The sequence below is a fragment of the Schistocerca gregaria genome, chromosome 5, assembly GCF_023897955.1.
Source record: "Schistocerca gregaria isolate iqSchGreg1 chromosome 5, iqSchGreg1.2, whole genome shotgun sequence".
In the NCBI taxonomy this organism is placed as follows: Eukaryota; Metazoa; Arthropoda; class Insecta; order Orthoptera; family Acrididae; genus Schistocerca; species Schistocerca gregaria.
This window is the reverse complement of record NC_064924.1, coordinates 188,837,039-188,852,388: the sequence shown is the minus strand read 5'-3', so window position 1 is coordinate 188,852,388 and position 15,350 is coordinate 188,837,039. Positions and strand designations below refer to the sequence as shown.

Below are 15,350 nucleotides of genomic sequence, written 5' to 3'. Positions count from 1 at the left end.
GGAAATGCAATCCGGAGACATAGGAAATAGGTTACAGTATGCTCGCTTGTTCGCCCATTGTTTAAATACTGCTCAGCCGTGTGGGATCTGTACCAGACGGGGTTGACAGAAGAGATAGAGAAGATCGAACCGAGAGCAGTGCGCTTCGTTACAGGATGATTTAGTAATCGCGAAAGCGTTACGGAGATGATAGATAAACTCCAGTGGAAGACTCTGGAGGAGAGACACTCAGTAGCTTGGTACGGGCTTTTGTTGAAGTTTCGAGAACACACCTTCACCGAGGAGTCAAGCAGTATATTGCTCCCTCCTACTTATATCTTGCGAAGAGACCATGAGGATAAAATCAGAGAGATTAGAGCCCACACAGAGGCATACCGACAATCCTTCTTTCCACGAACAATACGAGACTGGAGTAGAAGGGAGAACCGATAGAGTTACTCAGGGTACTGTCCGCCACACACCGTCAGGTGTCTTGCGGAGTATGGATGTAGATGTAGAAACATTTTCCACTGTAGATTCTATTTCGCGAAAGATCAGAGGCTGAAAAAATATTATCCAGCAAATGCTTGAGGTTCCATTAATGGTTTTCTTTTCTTAATAATAGGCTATTATCTATGTAACATACAGTTCCTGAATTTTTCTCTCCTCTATGCAAACACGACAATCGCTTCTCCTCAATGAATGACTGCTTGATTAAACATTCCATTTGATGAAAATGTAAAAGAATTCTTCTCCTTCGTTTATTTTCGACCCATTTCGAGCGTAAATAACTTGAATAGTTTTATGTGGGTATGAAGAGGCTGAATAACTAGGTGCAGATCTATAAACTAAATTTTGCCCCATTTATATTCCTATATTACCGTTAAAATTAATCATGAATTCTTCCTACTTCACTGCGTAAGCACGATAAATAAAATTACTACTGTTCCTGTTTCAATTGGAAAGAATTTAATACTGCATTTATGTACTTTATACTGTGTGTTTCTATGTGTAAGGAGGAGACTAATTCATTACTCCACTTGGAAATTATGTCTTAGGTGTCATACGTTTTCCTAGAATGAGCCAGCGACGACAAATTCTTATAGACTTCAGTACAATCAACTAGCAACCCGAGATTGCAGCATACGACACGTGCAAATGATTTTCATATAATGGGATTATTTGTGATCCTTTGTGTTCGATATACTCGCATTAAAATTCTGAGATTTCTAAGTTCTCCTAACAGTTGTAATACACAGAATGAGATTTTCACTCTGCAGCGGTGTGTGCGCTGATATGAAACTTCCTGACAGATTACAACTGTGTGCCCGACCGAGATTCGAACTCGGGACCTTTGCCTTTCGCGGGCAAGTGCTCTACCAACTGAGCTACCGAAGCACGACTCACGCACGGTACTCACAGCTTTACTTCTGCCAGGAGTGTTAGTTCTGCAAGTTTCGCAGGAGAGCGCTTCTGTAAAGTTTGGAAGGTAGGAGACGGATACTGGCAGAAGTAAAGCTGTGAGTACCGTGCGTGTGTCGTGCTTAGGTATCTCAGTTGGTAGAGCACTTGCCCGCGAAAGGCAAAGGTCCCGAGTTCGAGTCTCGGTCGGGCACACAGTTTTAATCTGTCAGGAAGTTTCAGTTGTAATACACAGTTTGCATGACTATTACTCCCACACCAATCCATGCGTATCAGGTTACCACATTATTGGATGAAATGAGTATGGTCCTCTACATCCTCCGTAGTCGTCAACAAGAGGGTGTGTAGGAGGAGCTAGGGAAGGACACGTGGACCCTTGCTGAGTCTTGGATGAAGATTTATAGAATTCATAAGATTTTCAGAAAGTTGTCTGTGACATGATTATACCTCACATACAACATTGCTAACTACAACTTTAAACTCTACAGCTTTAGCATGCGCTGCATATCATAGTCTCGTGGTCTTGCAGACTGCAGTTTTGCTGCCATGACAGGTCTCAACTTTTCCACGACGTCTCCGAAATAGATTCCTGAATCTTTTTATCGTCGCTTCCTCGTATAGCTCTTATCCAGTGGCTGAAGGATGTAGCCCCTACTCCCTGTTGTCCTAATGCATTAATAAGTCACATCACTAGTTTGTCGTTTGTGTATAGGCGAAGAATACCCATCAGAGCTTACCGAGAGTACATTCTCTATCTAACAGATGCTCTAGAAGACAGGAGATACCTACACCGAAACTTTATGTATGGAACTAAGTCAGTATACCCTGCGTCCTGAAAAACCAGGGGAACTTAGAGAGTTCATTCTTCTGGAAAACTCTGGGAAATTCAGAGACATTTGCAATTTACCTAAAAAGCCCGGAAATGGCACAGTTTCCAATTTTCTTCTGGGCAGAGGCCTTTGCTTGTCCTCTGCTTGACTCCATGCAGTGCCATGCTCACCCCACCGCTAGCTGCGAGCTACGCAACCGACCGCCGCCGGTGTTTCTGCACCCCCTACCCCATATACCCCCCCCCCCCCCCCCATTTCCCCTCGCCCAGTCCCAAACAACAGCTAGCCAGCCCAGACTGGCTGCGGCCGGCAGAGCTAAGCTCTCCACAGCTTTGTTGTTGTTAACATGGAGCGGCTTGCTCGCCTGTCGCTGCGAAGAGACCATGAGGATAAAATCAGAGAGATTATAGCCCACACAGAAGCATACAGACAATCCTTCTTTCCACGTACAATACGAGACTGGAATAGAAGGGAGAACCGATAGAGGTACTCAGGGTACCCTCCGCCACACACCGTCAGGTGGCTTGCGGAATATGGATGTAGATGTAGATGAATGTGAGTATTTTATGTTTATTAACACGTTGTGACGCCAAACATGTGTCCTCTTAGGGGAGTTTGTAGTTTAATTACAGTCAATTTATTTTGAACCATGGATACGAGGGACTGATTATACATTGCTTTCGATGTGTAAAGTAAAGTAACATGCCAACAACTTTCGATCTCACTGATGTCTTGTAGACATGGCATTGATTACAGAGGTTGAGTGGTAGGTAGAAACCGGTACCATGCCCTGCGCTTTCAGTGTGTGGTCGGTGGATGAGTTAATGTTGAGCCAATGCTTCCATTCGGTACACTGCGACGAAGGGGCTGGACAATGAGTGGGGCTACGAGGGTAGTGAGGATGAATTTTTGCATCACTTCTCTCCTGGCTGATTAATGTTTCTCATGCTGCTTTGAGTCATCTTTCGCAAGTCAACAAAGGGTGAAGCTGTGTGGGTGGGGAAAAGCTTCTCATAGGAAGAAAAATGTTGTCTGGGCCACTAGACGTTTTTTTTGTGGCTTTTCATCTTCGTGAGCTCTTGGACAAGTCTAGTTGTGTTATTTAGGTGAGATTCTGTCTAATGCATTTGGTAACTCCGGTTTCACTTCAGAAATTGAAACTGTGAATCCACCCCTCACTGATCATGAATTGTAGTGGGTCCAAGCTCACACTTCTGAAAACTTCCCTGTTCGGTATTCGTTCTGTAAAATTAACTTCTCATTCAGCCGTATGGGCAAGCCAGCCTTTATCCAACCCTGCACGGAGAAAGACCCACACTGGACTCGAGACTACTGTGAAGGCGACAGCGTCTGCATCCATTCCAATCACCGCAAACAGCCGCACCTCCTTCACTGTTGCGTCATATGTGGTATCCACAGTGCCGCCTGCTACTGCTGGCTGCCCTCTGCTGGTTGCCAAGATGAAAAGAACAATCCAAACAGTGTCCTCCACTTAGTAAGTACACTGGAAAATAAAAGTACCGATTACAGTGAAAGAAAGTAGTATCTTTAAGTGGTCTCTATGTATTTTAGGTCTGCTGCGTCACTGACAGGGAGTGCGTCTTGCAGTCGTGAAGTAACCCAAGAATCAGAGCCTACCCCGAGGCAGTTCATCAGATATGAACTTCTAGACTACTGCTGAAGATGCTACATTACGCGTGGAGGGATGACGTGACGAAAGCACAGACCAAGTTGTGTCCGTGGGATGCTAATCACCTACTGGATTTGTTCCCAGACAGTTACATTGCATCCAATGTGCAGCTTTAGTAGTCAGAAGGAAATCATAGTACTGTATTCGGACAGGGACCATTCTTCACATAAAAACCACAGGATAATATTGGTGCCTTTCACGTATTCGCGCTTGGGTTTTGATGAGAGTGTGAATAACGTTGGTCAAAACCATTATATAGCTCTGTTAGTACGTTTGTGGAACAGTGCGTTGGATCAGGCTTCGAGCAGTTGCCTTATGCCATTGTGTTTCTAAAACGGTGCTGCGAAAGATTTAGTTCAAGTATTTCAGGCATGTGCTTTCCAATACAAGCTATGGTAGAAAATTCAAATTGTTCAGCTGTCCAGAGGTGGCCCTAATGCTAATAAGGCATTCATAAGAGAGCTGGAAAACAAGCAGAGGATCTTTTGTGACTTTGTAGGTTTTCCCAGCGTGATGAGTACCTCTTCCTTTTGGACTTTTCGACATGTGGCTTGCATGGCACTTTTAAGACTGGTTTTACTAGCGCCGACTGGAACCTCTATCACTTCCAGTTTCTGAGAGATTGGTATAATCTGTTTAAAAACATTCCCTCTCGCCCAGCTGATTTCTCCTGTATTACAGGAAACTCTTTTCCTCGAAAAAGCTTTCGGTGAGTGGATAATCAAGTGGGGACACCCAGTGGACGCAAATAAAACTCCGTGAAAGAAGTAGAAAGGGTAAGAAAGGAACAAAGTGGAGTGAAAACGAAATCTATGATCACTATATAAATTACTAAGAGCCATCGCTACCAAGGAGTGCGTGAGTCTTTGAAGAATAAGACACACAAACTATGATTGCTAAGGTTCAGTAGTTTCTAACTATATTTCAGTCTGATGCACTCTTAGCTCCTTTCCTGTATACTCCCCTCAAGAATATGGCCATAGAAAATTTGTCCGACGAGAAGATTTGAAGAAACCATCTTAAAAATAGATCTGTGTGTTAACAGAGATCTGTTGCGACCTCAGAAATAGCATATCAATATGACATATCAGAGAAGGATATTGTGCTGTAGGACATCTTGAAGTATTCCACATCGACTGTCTTTCCACACATATTCAGTTTATTATACCTCGCACGATCGGTCAATTTCTGCCCTACAGACTTTTTTTCAAGCGCAGTGGTATCGATTTCTTATGCAATAATTGTCCTGTTAATTACCGACGATACAGATGATCTGAAAGCGAGCACGTAACAGGCAAGTGTCGAAATTAAAACTGAAAAGCTTACTCCGTGCAGTAATAGACATCTTTATATCTAACGTCACGTTATAGACCACTATATGTGCTCACTTTCCTCGTAGAACACCAACTGTCACTTCTGTCCACGTGGGAAAAAGTTACGGCAGAACTACACCAATCTGAACGAGTCAAATGATCGATACCGTACTTTTATGTTTGGAAGGTCCTGGTGCTCTGGTAAATTTACTGTAATTCCCCCACCCAATAGTACACAATTTCATATAAGGGATAGAAGTAATCTACAGGGTGGTCAGAAACTTGCTGAAAAGCTTGGAAAGCCTATAAGGGTGCTACAAAGTAGCTTGTGTAAGGAAATACTCGTTACGAAAAATAAAATTCACCGTTTCCGAGTTAATTGACATTGAAATTAGCTAGTCAGGACAATTCGTGTGCAGATTCCAGCAGCCTGCCAGATGCAATCAGTATCAGTTGATCCTATAGCGCAGGACATAGCGAAACTTGTTTGACTGCGGGAGTGGTTCACACACACTTACTTAAACTCGAGGGTGGCACAATCATGAGGCGTTAGCAACGGTCCTACCGCTTCAAGTCGAAACTATCATCTCTGACTTAAGTGTTTATGGAATAACTCACTGATATGAACAGCACCCCTTTTCCGATGCTCCACGAAAACGAATTATGCCTCGATAAACGTCTGTTTGAGAAAACGTTGATTGCAGGTTTACTCGGGATTTGTTAAAAGGGCCGGTTTGAAAACATTCGCTGGCCGGATGCGACTCGAGGGCTGACGGTTGGCCACTTGTACCTTAGATGGCAGCACGCGGGTCTGTTCAGCCTCAGGCTAGGATTCGGTCCTAGCTACACCCCGAGACCAGTCATCCACCATAGGTGAGTGGTCAGCACATCCGACTGCTATGCAGCGGGTTCAGGTTCAATTTCCCCACAGATCGGAGATTTCCTCCTCTCGGGGACTGGGTCTTGTGTTGTACTCACCATCATTAAAGCGCAAGTCGCCCAATGTGGCGCCTACTGAAAAGACTTTCAACTCGGCGTCCGAACTTCTCCAGCGGACCACTCATCGCCATCAATGCCATACGATCATTTAACTTTTTGTACCCCATGTACAATTTTTGTATCGCTGTTTTATTCAGTTTTAGGAAACCAGACGAACACGTTTGGTGACACCTTCTCTTATGGGCCTCTCGCATTTGCGCGTACGACAGCCTGATTGGCTAACTTCGGTGCATTTAATGTGGAAACGACGCAGCGCATAGAATTTTTTTCTGAACAATTATTTCACAGCAAAGCCTACCCAAGACTGTATCTGAACACCCTGTCTACTTAGCGAAAAAGTGTCCGTCACACACCGTCACAGTCCCTTATCGCTACAGTAGAAAACCTATAGGAATATAAATTATATCTGACTTTTCTCCAATTACATTACTTGCGCATTTTACAACAGTGCATAAAAGTAAACACAGTTACTTGTCAACGCCTAAAGATCGCGTATCATATGTCAGATGGAAAATAGGACAGCTAGTGCCACTTATATGATTATTGTAAACTATATATTGGTAAGGATTCTAGTCCTCGCCGTTTAATATCATATACAATACAGTATCTTAAGAGGATGAGCAATCTTTTCCATTCTAAAATAAATTCTGCGAACCACTGCAGTTTATTTGCTTTGTTACCACCATGGCGCCACAGAATTACCCTGTACGTTGTTTTGAAACCGGCACCGGCATCTTTGATGTCTCAAAACATTGACAGACCATTGTTCACGATTACTTTTTCTTTTCAATTTCTACTGTTTGCACCCAGCAGCTGTAAATTATTGAGTGCTTTCGTGAATAATACAGTCCCAGGAAAGCAATTTTCAGGCGTTTTCTGGTTTATTTGCATATCTGATTCGAACTATACGAAGAATTGGGCCTCGTTAATGTAACTCTCTTTTTGTCATACGTGTCAAATAGCCAAGGCCGTTACCAGAATGAAGCATTTTACATAGCACAGACTGTGAAGACTGTTGTCTTCGGCCTACGTCCTGTTGCCTAAAATACTGAGAACGGATTTTGATGCGGTTTTTCAGTTTCTGATGTTTCCTTCTTCTTCGCTCCTAGAAGAGGACTGACATGAATATACCAACAAATGAGAAATGTGAAAGTATTATAGTTAAAGTAAAGAGCGCAATCAAAATTTGTGAAAGTATATAAAGCAAAATATAGCTTGCGCAAGTCTACTTACGAAAGAAAAGTAATTTCTTTACACTTCAGATTATATTCAGACCTATTACTACAGCCATAAACGATGCAAGCTGGCAGTTTTCATCAAAGCACATCCATCAGAAGCTAATTTTTTGGGAACTGACATGGCCGAAGTAGTCCCCAAGTTTGTGACTTTATGAAAACCCTACGTATATCTTCATGGGTCAATTCTTTTAATATGTGTCACTGATATGAAGAAATATATTATTTTAATTTTCAAGCCTCAACATTTTTTTAGTCGGTATAGTTCTCTATATTTCCGAATAACGACTTATTTAACACTGTATCTTATATTTGATTTAATGGAAAATCCGGTTGAAGAATGTTGTGTTTTAGTAGTTAAATATACTTTAACTGTGTTTTTACTTTATTTTCTTTTGCTTTCGATCGTTTCTTAAGTGAAGTAATATTATTTCATTGAAGGTATACTTTCGACCATTCTTTTGAGTATCAGTAATATGTTTCTAAGCCAAACAGCTACTAAATAAGTAGGTAAGGTTTTTGCATTAATACTATAAGGCCAGTTGGTTTATCGGTCACTTCATATCAGATCTGTGTGCTGAAACTGAGCTCCTTAATGTTTGCAATCGAGCAAAATGTTTTAACGTGACCTGACAACTTTTAAAATACGACTTCAAGCACCCAACTGGTACCCAACTCAGTAGTCAACTGCCCTAGTAGGACTTTAGCACACAACTGCCTCATGCAAATACAATCACGCAATTGCTGTTAAACCTTCATTAAGTCTCAGCAACCATTAACATTTGACAAACGAACAGCGCTACTAGTACTTTTAAGCATTAATTAATTGTAAGAGTCGGCCATCGGTGAAGTGTGTTGCGGTCGGCTTCGCAGTCGTAACGGATTTGACATGGTGGGAGTCTGGTTTGGTGAGTGATAAGGTGCTGGATGAAAGAAATTTATGCACTTTCAATTAGTTTATGTAACAATATGATGAAACATGAAAATCAACAACAAAATGTTCAAATGTGTGTGAAATCTTCTGGGACTTAACTGCTAAGGTCATCAGTCCCTAAGCTTACACACTACTTAACCTAAATTATCCTGAGGACAAACACACACACCCATGCCCGAGGGAGGACTCGAACCTCCGCCGAGACCGGCCGCACAGTCCATGACTGCAGGGCCCTTAGACCGCTCGTTTAATCCCGCGAGGCTCAACAACAAGTTTTGGCGCTCTTAATATTCCAAGTGTACTGTTTAGAAAACCAGATTAAAACCTATTAATTTTTCCGCTCTGGCAAACACTCAGAATAATCAAGACACAAGAAAAAAAAAAAAAGAATGAAGATACACAGTAATTAAGCCCCTTCAAGAACCAGTGTGTTTAAACATAGTTCCTAAAAAATTACAATTGGTAGCAAGTTTTAAGTGAAATTTTAAAAAATTGCATTTCGTACGAGTAGCTAGTCACGACAGCAGCCGGCCGCGGTGGTATCGCGGTTCTAGGCGCGCAGTCCGCAACCGTGCGACTGCTACGGTCGCAGGTTCGAATCCTGCTTCGGGCATGGATGTGTGGGATGTCCTTAGGTTAGTTAGGTTTGAATAGTTCTAAGTTCTAGGGGACTAATGACCACAGCAGTTGAGTCCCATAGTGCTCAGAGCCATTTGAACCATCACGACAGCAGTCACATTAAATTCCGGAAACAAAGTACATAAGGATTTAACCATTAGCCTCAGGTGGCCAACTATGTATAAATGAGTTATCGAAATTTAAAAAGTAGAGCTTGGACGGAAACCTTTAGGAAACTAGTCTCTCCACTGTGCTACATTTTACCATTTTAAATTCCTCACAATTTTCCTTAAGCAATAGGAGGCTACTTGATACACAAAAAATTCTTTAAGTATTTAAATAGTTCCTCTACAAGCTCACAGAACAAGTCTAACTTAAAATACACAAAACAGATCAATTATTTAGTCTTCAGACAATAAAACAAAAAATATAAAATACAATGAAGACCAAGAATCAAAATATCTTACGGAGAGTGTCTGCTCGCCAGCTTACTACATGTATACTGACTAGGCCACCTTCCCTCAAATCTAAGGCAGAACTTTATAAAAAATTAACAGTAGGCACGACTCTTGCTTATTACAAGAACAGAGCATAACCTATGCGCCCACACAGGTCAGGACTGCACAGTGATACAACTCAATTTGTCTCAATAGCCAGGATGGCGGGACTTTACGGTAGAACTCAAGGGTTGCGACAAATTCTCCTCCCCGGGATCCGGTGGCTGTGAGGCATAAGCTCACGTAGTTTTCACGATGTTCTTGAATGAAGTTAAAACCACCGCAAGCCTCATGTCCACCAGCCAAGGCAGCGTATTCAGGGACTCGCGAGTCCAATCTGCGACTCGCTGCGGCTCAAGCAGAAAGCGATCAGCTGCTTTCAACAGCATAGCTGCCTCGATGAACGGCCAAACGACCGCCTCGATACTCCAAGCGTACCCAACTGCAGAGTACAGTCCTTCGACCGTTACATGGAACGGTCAGCAAAATGTTGTCCGCAAGTCGCAGTACTCCACTGAATGCTCAGTCAACTTCGTTACTGTAGTCAGTGGGGAGCCTTTATCTTCATGAAATACTACATCGCTGCCACTTAGCGTGTCTCCTAGACACAATTACCAGGCAACGGACCAAAGACGTCTTGCTAGGGTGGCAGGTATCGACAAACGCTCTCGCATGTCTCAATAATATTTGTTGCTATGGAGTTTCAGAGTAGCTGGATACCTGTTTTATCAAAAGCTTGCGACGTCTTTCTCCTTTCCTTCTGTCTACAAAATACCGTCCACAAGTTCCTACATAAATAAATCTAATAGAATCACTTAAAATCAAAATTTACGTAAGTAGTCCAATATACATACTGTTGATCGGTAGATAAGGTTGGCCCACCAATTTCCTCGTGACACCAGCCACATAAATTTTGGCAAATTTTAATGTTTCGGCTTTCCTTACTTTTATTAAGAGCATGGTATCCAAAATTCTGAATAAATCTCCCATACCGTGTTCCTTTACAAAAGGCGTCAAGTGTGTAGGCCGGTAAGTGGTAACTAACACCAAATTTGCAAAGAGACTGTTAGGTGTAATGTTGATACATCTCATCTTCAACACCATCATCACCTTTATTCTGTGGGATTAGGACAACTCCTTGTTCCGTCTTCAAAGATTATTGTTGACTTCATCACAGTTTTCTCTTTCAAGCTTTAGTGTTTCTTCTCTCATTCTCTTTTCACGTGTTTCTACATTTCTGTATTGTGCTACTTATCTCTTCAAGATTAATTTCTTCTCTAATTCGTTATTTCGTAACCTACCGTTCATCCTCTGTGGGAGAAGCCGAGTTTCACTTCTGTGAAACAAAGACGTGAGAGCCATATTTTTATAAAACTTTATTTTCGTTTCCTTACTCACTCTATTCCTTAAGGTTATATTAAAATTACCACATACATGCTGAGTCGGTTGAAGCTTGTTGTCTACAGTTCTATTACGCTGGTTAACTTATTTGATTTCCTAAAAAATTTAAGTGGCTAACATGTTCAGTTATATTGTTATTGGTAACAATTTTTGACCTGATTGTCTCAACTTCTGTGAATGTAATTATGTTCGTTATATTTCCACAAAGTATTCCTTTTCCAGCTGGTACTACTTAAGTTTTGCACGTTGTAAGCTCTTTTCACCCTCAGATATAATAAACTGATCGCCTGCTACTAAGTAAGTGTTTACCGTTTCATGGTTAGATAGCATTGATCCAGAATGTACTTCTTTTTTCAGTCTTCTTAAGATGTCGTCAGCGTACAACGTCGTACTGAAAATTAATGCATTACAAAAGAGGTCTTGAAGGATCTTAAATGAAACAAACGTTCTTAACATCCCACATCTTTCCGCTTCATTTCTACATATTTATTGCTCAACATAATCATCCTGGCGACGAACACGTTTGTCCTAACGAGAAAAAAGTTTGTTTATACCGTGACTGTAGAGTGTGTGATTTTGTTGACGGAACCACAAACCTATCTCTGCTTGCATTGCTCCATCAGTATCGAAGTGAGGTCCTGGAAGTCATAATTGTTGACAGGGTTTTCTTCAAGAGGACAATCACATTTGGTACTGGAGTACTGCCTATAGGTCCACACTTGTGATAACGTTGTCCGGTGGTAACGACCGGATAAACCACTCACCTCTGGCACTGCCTGAGAGTCTTACGCACCACCTCCAGTCAATCTCAGACACAGAACGGTGGCTCGAGCTAGATGTGGCCTGGGAGGCTTCCCAGGGAATCAGATAAACGAGTGGAAAAACACTTGAGTCCGACCGAGTCACCGAGCGTAGCGAGCCAGCGCAGCCTGGCGTAGCTATTTAATGAAAGAAGTTTGTTTTGCAGTTGGAAAGTCCTTCGTAGAAACGAGTGGTGTGAGGTTAGGAGGCACCCTGCAGAACAGTAAGAAACAGCGAAACCCAAGTCTGCACACACAGTCAGTTTATTGACAACTTAGAACGACACTCCCTACAGTTACATATAGTAGCCGAGCACTGGCTTTTACATAGTTCAAAACGTGGAGTAGCGGACTGGCCAGAGAAACAATTCGATATCAGAGAGCAGATGTCAGGAAGACTTGTTCAGAAGTGAATCCTTCTTTGGGTTAGTACAGAGTGTTTCATGTGAAATCTGTGTATCTCACGCCCAAGATTCAAGAAACAATGAAGTACCTAAAAAGAGTAGATAATAGATAGAGCACTGTAAGACATAAGTCGAAACAAGGCCCCGCCCCGGGAGTGGACAACATTCCATTAGAACTACTAACAACCTTGGGAGAACCAGTCCTGACAAAACTCTACCAACTGGCGAGAAAAATGTATGAGACAGGCGAAATACCCTCAGTCTTCAAGAAAAATATAATAATTCCAATGCCAAAGAAAGCAGGAGTTGACATATGTGAAAAATACCGAACTATCAGTTTGATAAGTCACGGCTGCAAAATACTAATGCGAATTAAGTTCTTTACAGACAAATGTAAAAACTGGTAGAAGCCGACCTCGGAGAAGATCAGTTTGGATTCCGTAGAAATATGAGAACACATGAGGCAATACTGACCCTACGACTTACTTTAGAAGCTAGATTAAGAAGGGGCAAACCTACGTTTCTAGAATTTGTAGACTTAGAGAAAGCATTTGACAATGTTGACTGGAATACTCTCTTTCAAATTCTGAAGGTGGCAGGGGTGAAATACAGGGAGCGAAAGACTATGTACAATTTGTACAGAAACCAGATAGCAGTTATAAGAGTCGAGGGACATGAAAGGGAAGCAGTGGTTGGGAAGCGAGTGAGACAGGGTTGTAGCCTCTCCCCGATGTTACTCAATCTGTATATTGAGCAAGCAGGATAGGAATCAAAAGAAAAATTCGGAGTAGGTATTAAATCCATGGAGAACAAATAAAAACTTTGAGGTTCACCGATGACATTGTAATTCTGTCAGAGACTGCAAAGGACTTGGAAGAGCAGTTGAACGGAATGGACAGTGTCTTGAGAGGAGGGTATAAGATGAACATCAACAAAAGCAAAACGAGGATAATGGAATGTAGTCGAATTACGTCGGGTAATGCTGAGGGAATTAGATTAGGAAATGAGACACTTAAAGTGGTAAAGGATTTTTGCTATTTGGGGAGCAAAATAACTGATGATGGTCGAAGTAGAGAGGAGATAAAATGTAGATTGGCAGTGGCAAGAAAAGCGTTTCTGAAGAAGAGAAATTTGTTAACATCCAGTATAGATTTTAGTGTCAGGAAGTCATTTCTGAAAGTATTTGTATGGAGTGTAGCCATGTATGAAAGTGAAACATGGACGATAAATAGTTTGGACAAGAAGAGAATAGAAGCTTTTGAAATGTGGTGCTACAGAAGAATGCTGAAAATTAGATGGGTACATCACATCACTAATGAGGGGGTACTGACTAGGATTGGGTAGAAGAGGAGTTTGTGGCACAACTTGACTAGAAGAAGTGATCGGTTGGTAGGACATGTTATGAGGCAACAAGGGATCACCAATTTAGTATTGGAGGGCAGCGTGGAGGGTAAAAATCGTAGAGGGAGACCAAGAGAAGAATACACTAAGCAGATTCAGAAGGATGTAGGCTGCATTAGGTACTGGGAGATGAAGAAGCTTGCACAGGATAGAGTAGCATGGAGAGCTGCATCAAACCAGTCACAGGACTGAAGACCACAACAACAACAACAGCAACAATAGTCACATTCAAAATATGTAGTCATCTGTTTGTAAAAGATGCTGAAAGTGGTGGACATGGGCATCCAGGCATTGCTGAACTTGTGTGATAACGTTACTAGCAACACCGTAATTCTGCAGATGTGATGTTGTTAACTTCCATAGTAATGTTCTGTTAAAGATTGTGTGTTCTGGGAGGATGGTAACCATACACTTTGCTTGTTTATGTGCGCTGTACACAAAAATCACGCAGTGTTAAGTCCGGAGACCTTGGGGGCCGGAGGCTTCTTTTGACAAGCGTGTCTTCAGGAAATACGTTGGTGATATGGGCCATACTTCAGTTTGCTGTGCCAGTTGTGGCTCCATCTTGTTGGAATACTGCTGTTATGCATCTCTTAATTGAGCATAGAAACAGTCAAAGAACTCTAAATTTTTGTCACTGTTAAAAGTGTAATTGATTTTTTTTAGTATTGACTCATCAGTCTCGTGATTGATTTGATGCGGCCCGCCACGTATTCCTCTCCTTTGTCTACCTCTTCATCTCAGAGTAGCACTTGCAACCTATGTCCGCAATTATTTGGTGGATATCTTCTAGTCTGTGTCTTCCTCTAAAGTTTTTTCCTACTTAAGTTCCGCCCAGTACCATAGCAGTCATTCCCTGATGTCTCAACAGATATCCTATCATAGTTACTGTTTTGAACATATTCCTTCCCTCTCCCGTAGTGCACAGAACCTCCTCACCCCTTACCTTATCAGTCCACGTAATTTTCAACGTTCGTCTGTAGCACCACATCTCAAACCCTTCGATTCCCTTCTGTGCCGGTTTTCCCGTAGTCCATGTTTCATTACCATACAATGCTGTGTTCCAAACGTACATTCTCAGAAATTTCTTCCTCAAATTAAGACCTATGTTTGTTACTGGCAGACTTCTCTTTGCGAGGAATAGCCTTTCTGTCAGTGCTAGTCTGTTTTTGATGTCCTCCTTGCTCCGTCCGTCATTGGTTATTGTACAGCGTGGATAGTAGAATTTCTTAATTTCATTTACTTCGTGACCATCAGTCCTGAAATCAGGTTTCTCTCTGTTCTCAGTTTTCGTACTTTCTTCGAGTTACTCTCAGTCCATATTTTGTACTCAATAGACTGTTCATTTCATTCGGTAGATCATGTAATTCTTCTTCACTTTCACTAAGGATAGTAATCTCATCAGCGAATCGTATAACTCATATCCTTTCATCTTGAATTTTAATTCCACTCCTGAACAGCACAGTTTGAAAAGTATAGGGCCAATAAAGCGTATGCCGGACAATACACACCAGACATCTACCTTCTCTGCGTGGAGAGGTTCTTCATACAGTGTATGTGGGTTGCGTTCTGTCAGAATCTGCAGTTTAGGGAACTTATATAACATAATAAATGAAACCAGGGATCATCTGACATGAGGTAATGCAAGGGCTCCAAGTAACCGTTAGCAATTCAGGTTAACAACCAGTTACAATAATGAATTCTTTTCCCCTCATTCTCGGATTTAATCTCTGGCACACACTCGCACGATACGCCTTTAATTTCGTATCTTTTAGTACACGATGACATAATGTATGAGATACTCGAACCTTCTGCGATAACCTCCTT

At 41.9% G+C, this 15,350-nt stretch overlaps 1 non-coding gene across 1 annotated transcript; it reads right to left on the bottom strand.

The window, feature by feature from the left end:
* Positions 1-1,303: 1,303 nt before the first annotated feature.
* Trnas-cga (transfer RNA serine (anticodon CGA)) lies at positions 1,304-1,378 on the bottom strand. The gene has a single exon. It is a non-coding gene; the product is annotated as a tRNA-Ser (tRNA).
* Positions 1,379-15,350: the final 13,972 nt, after the last annotated feature.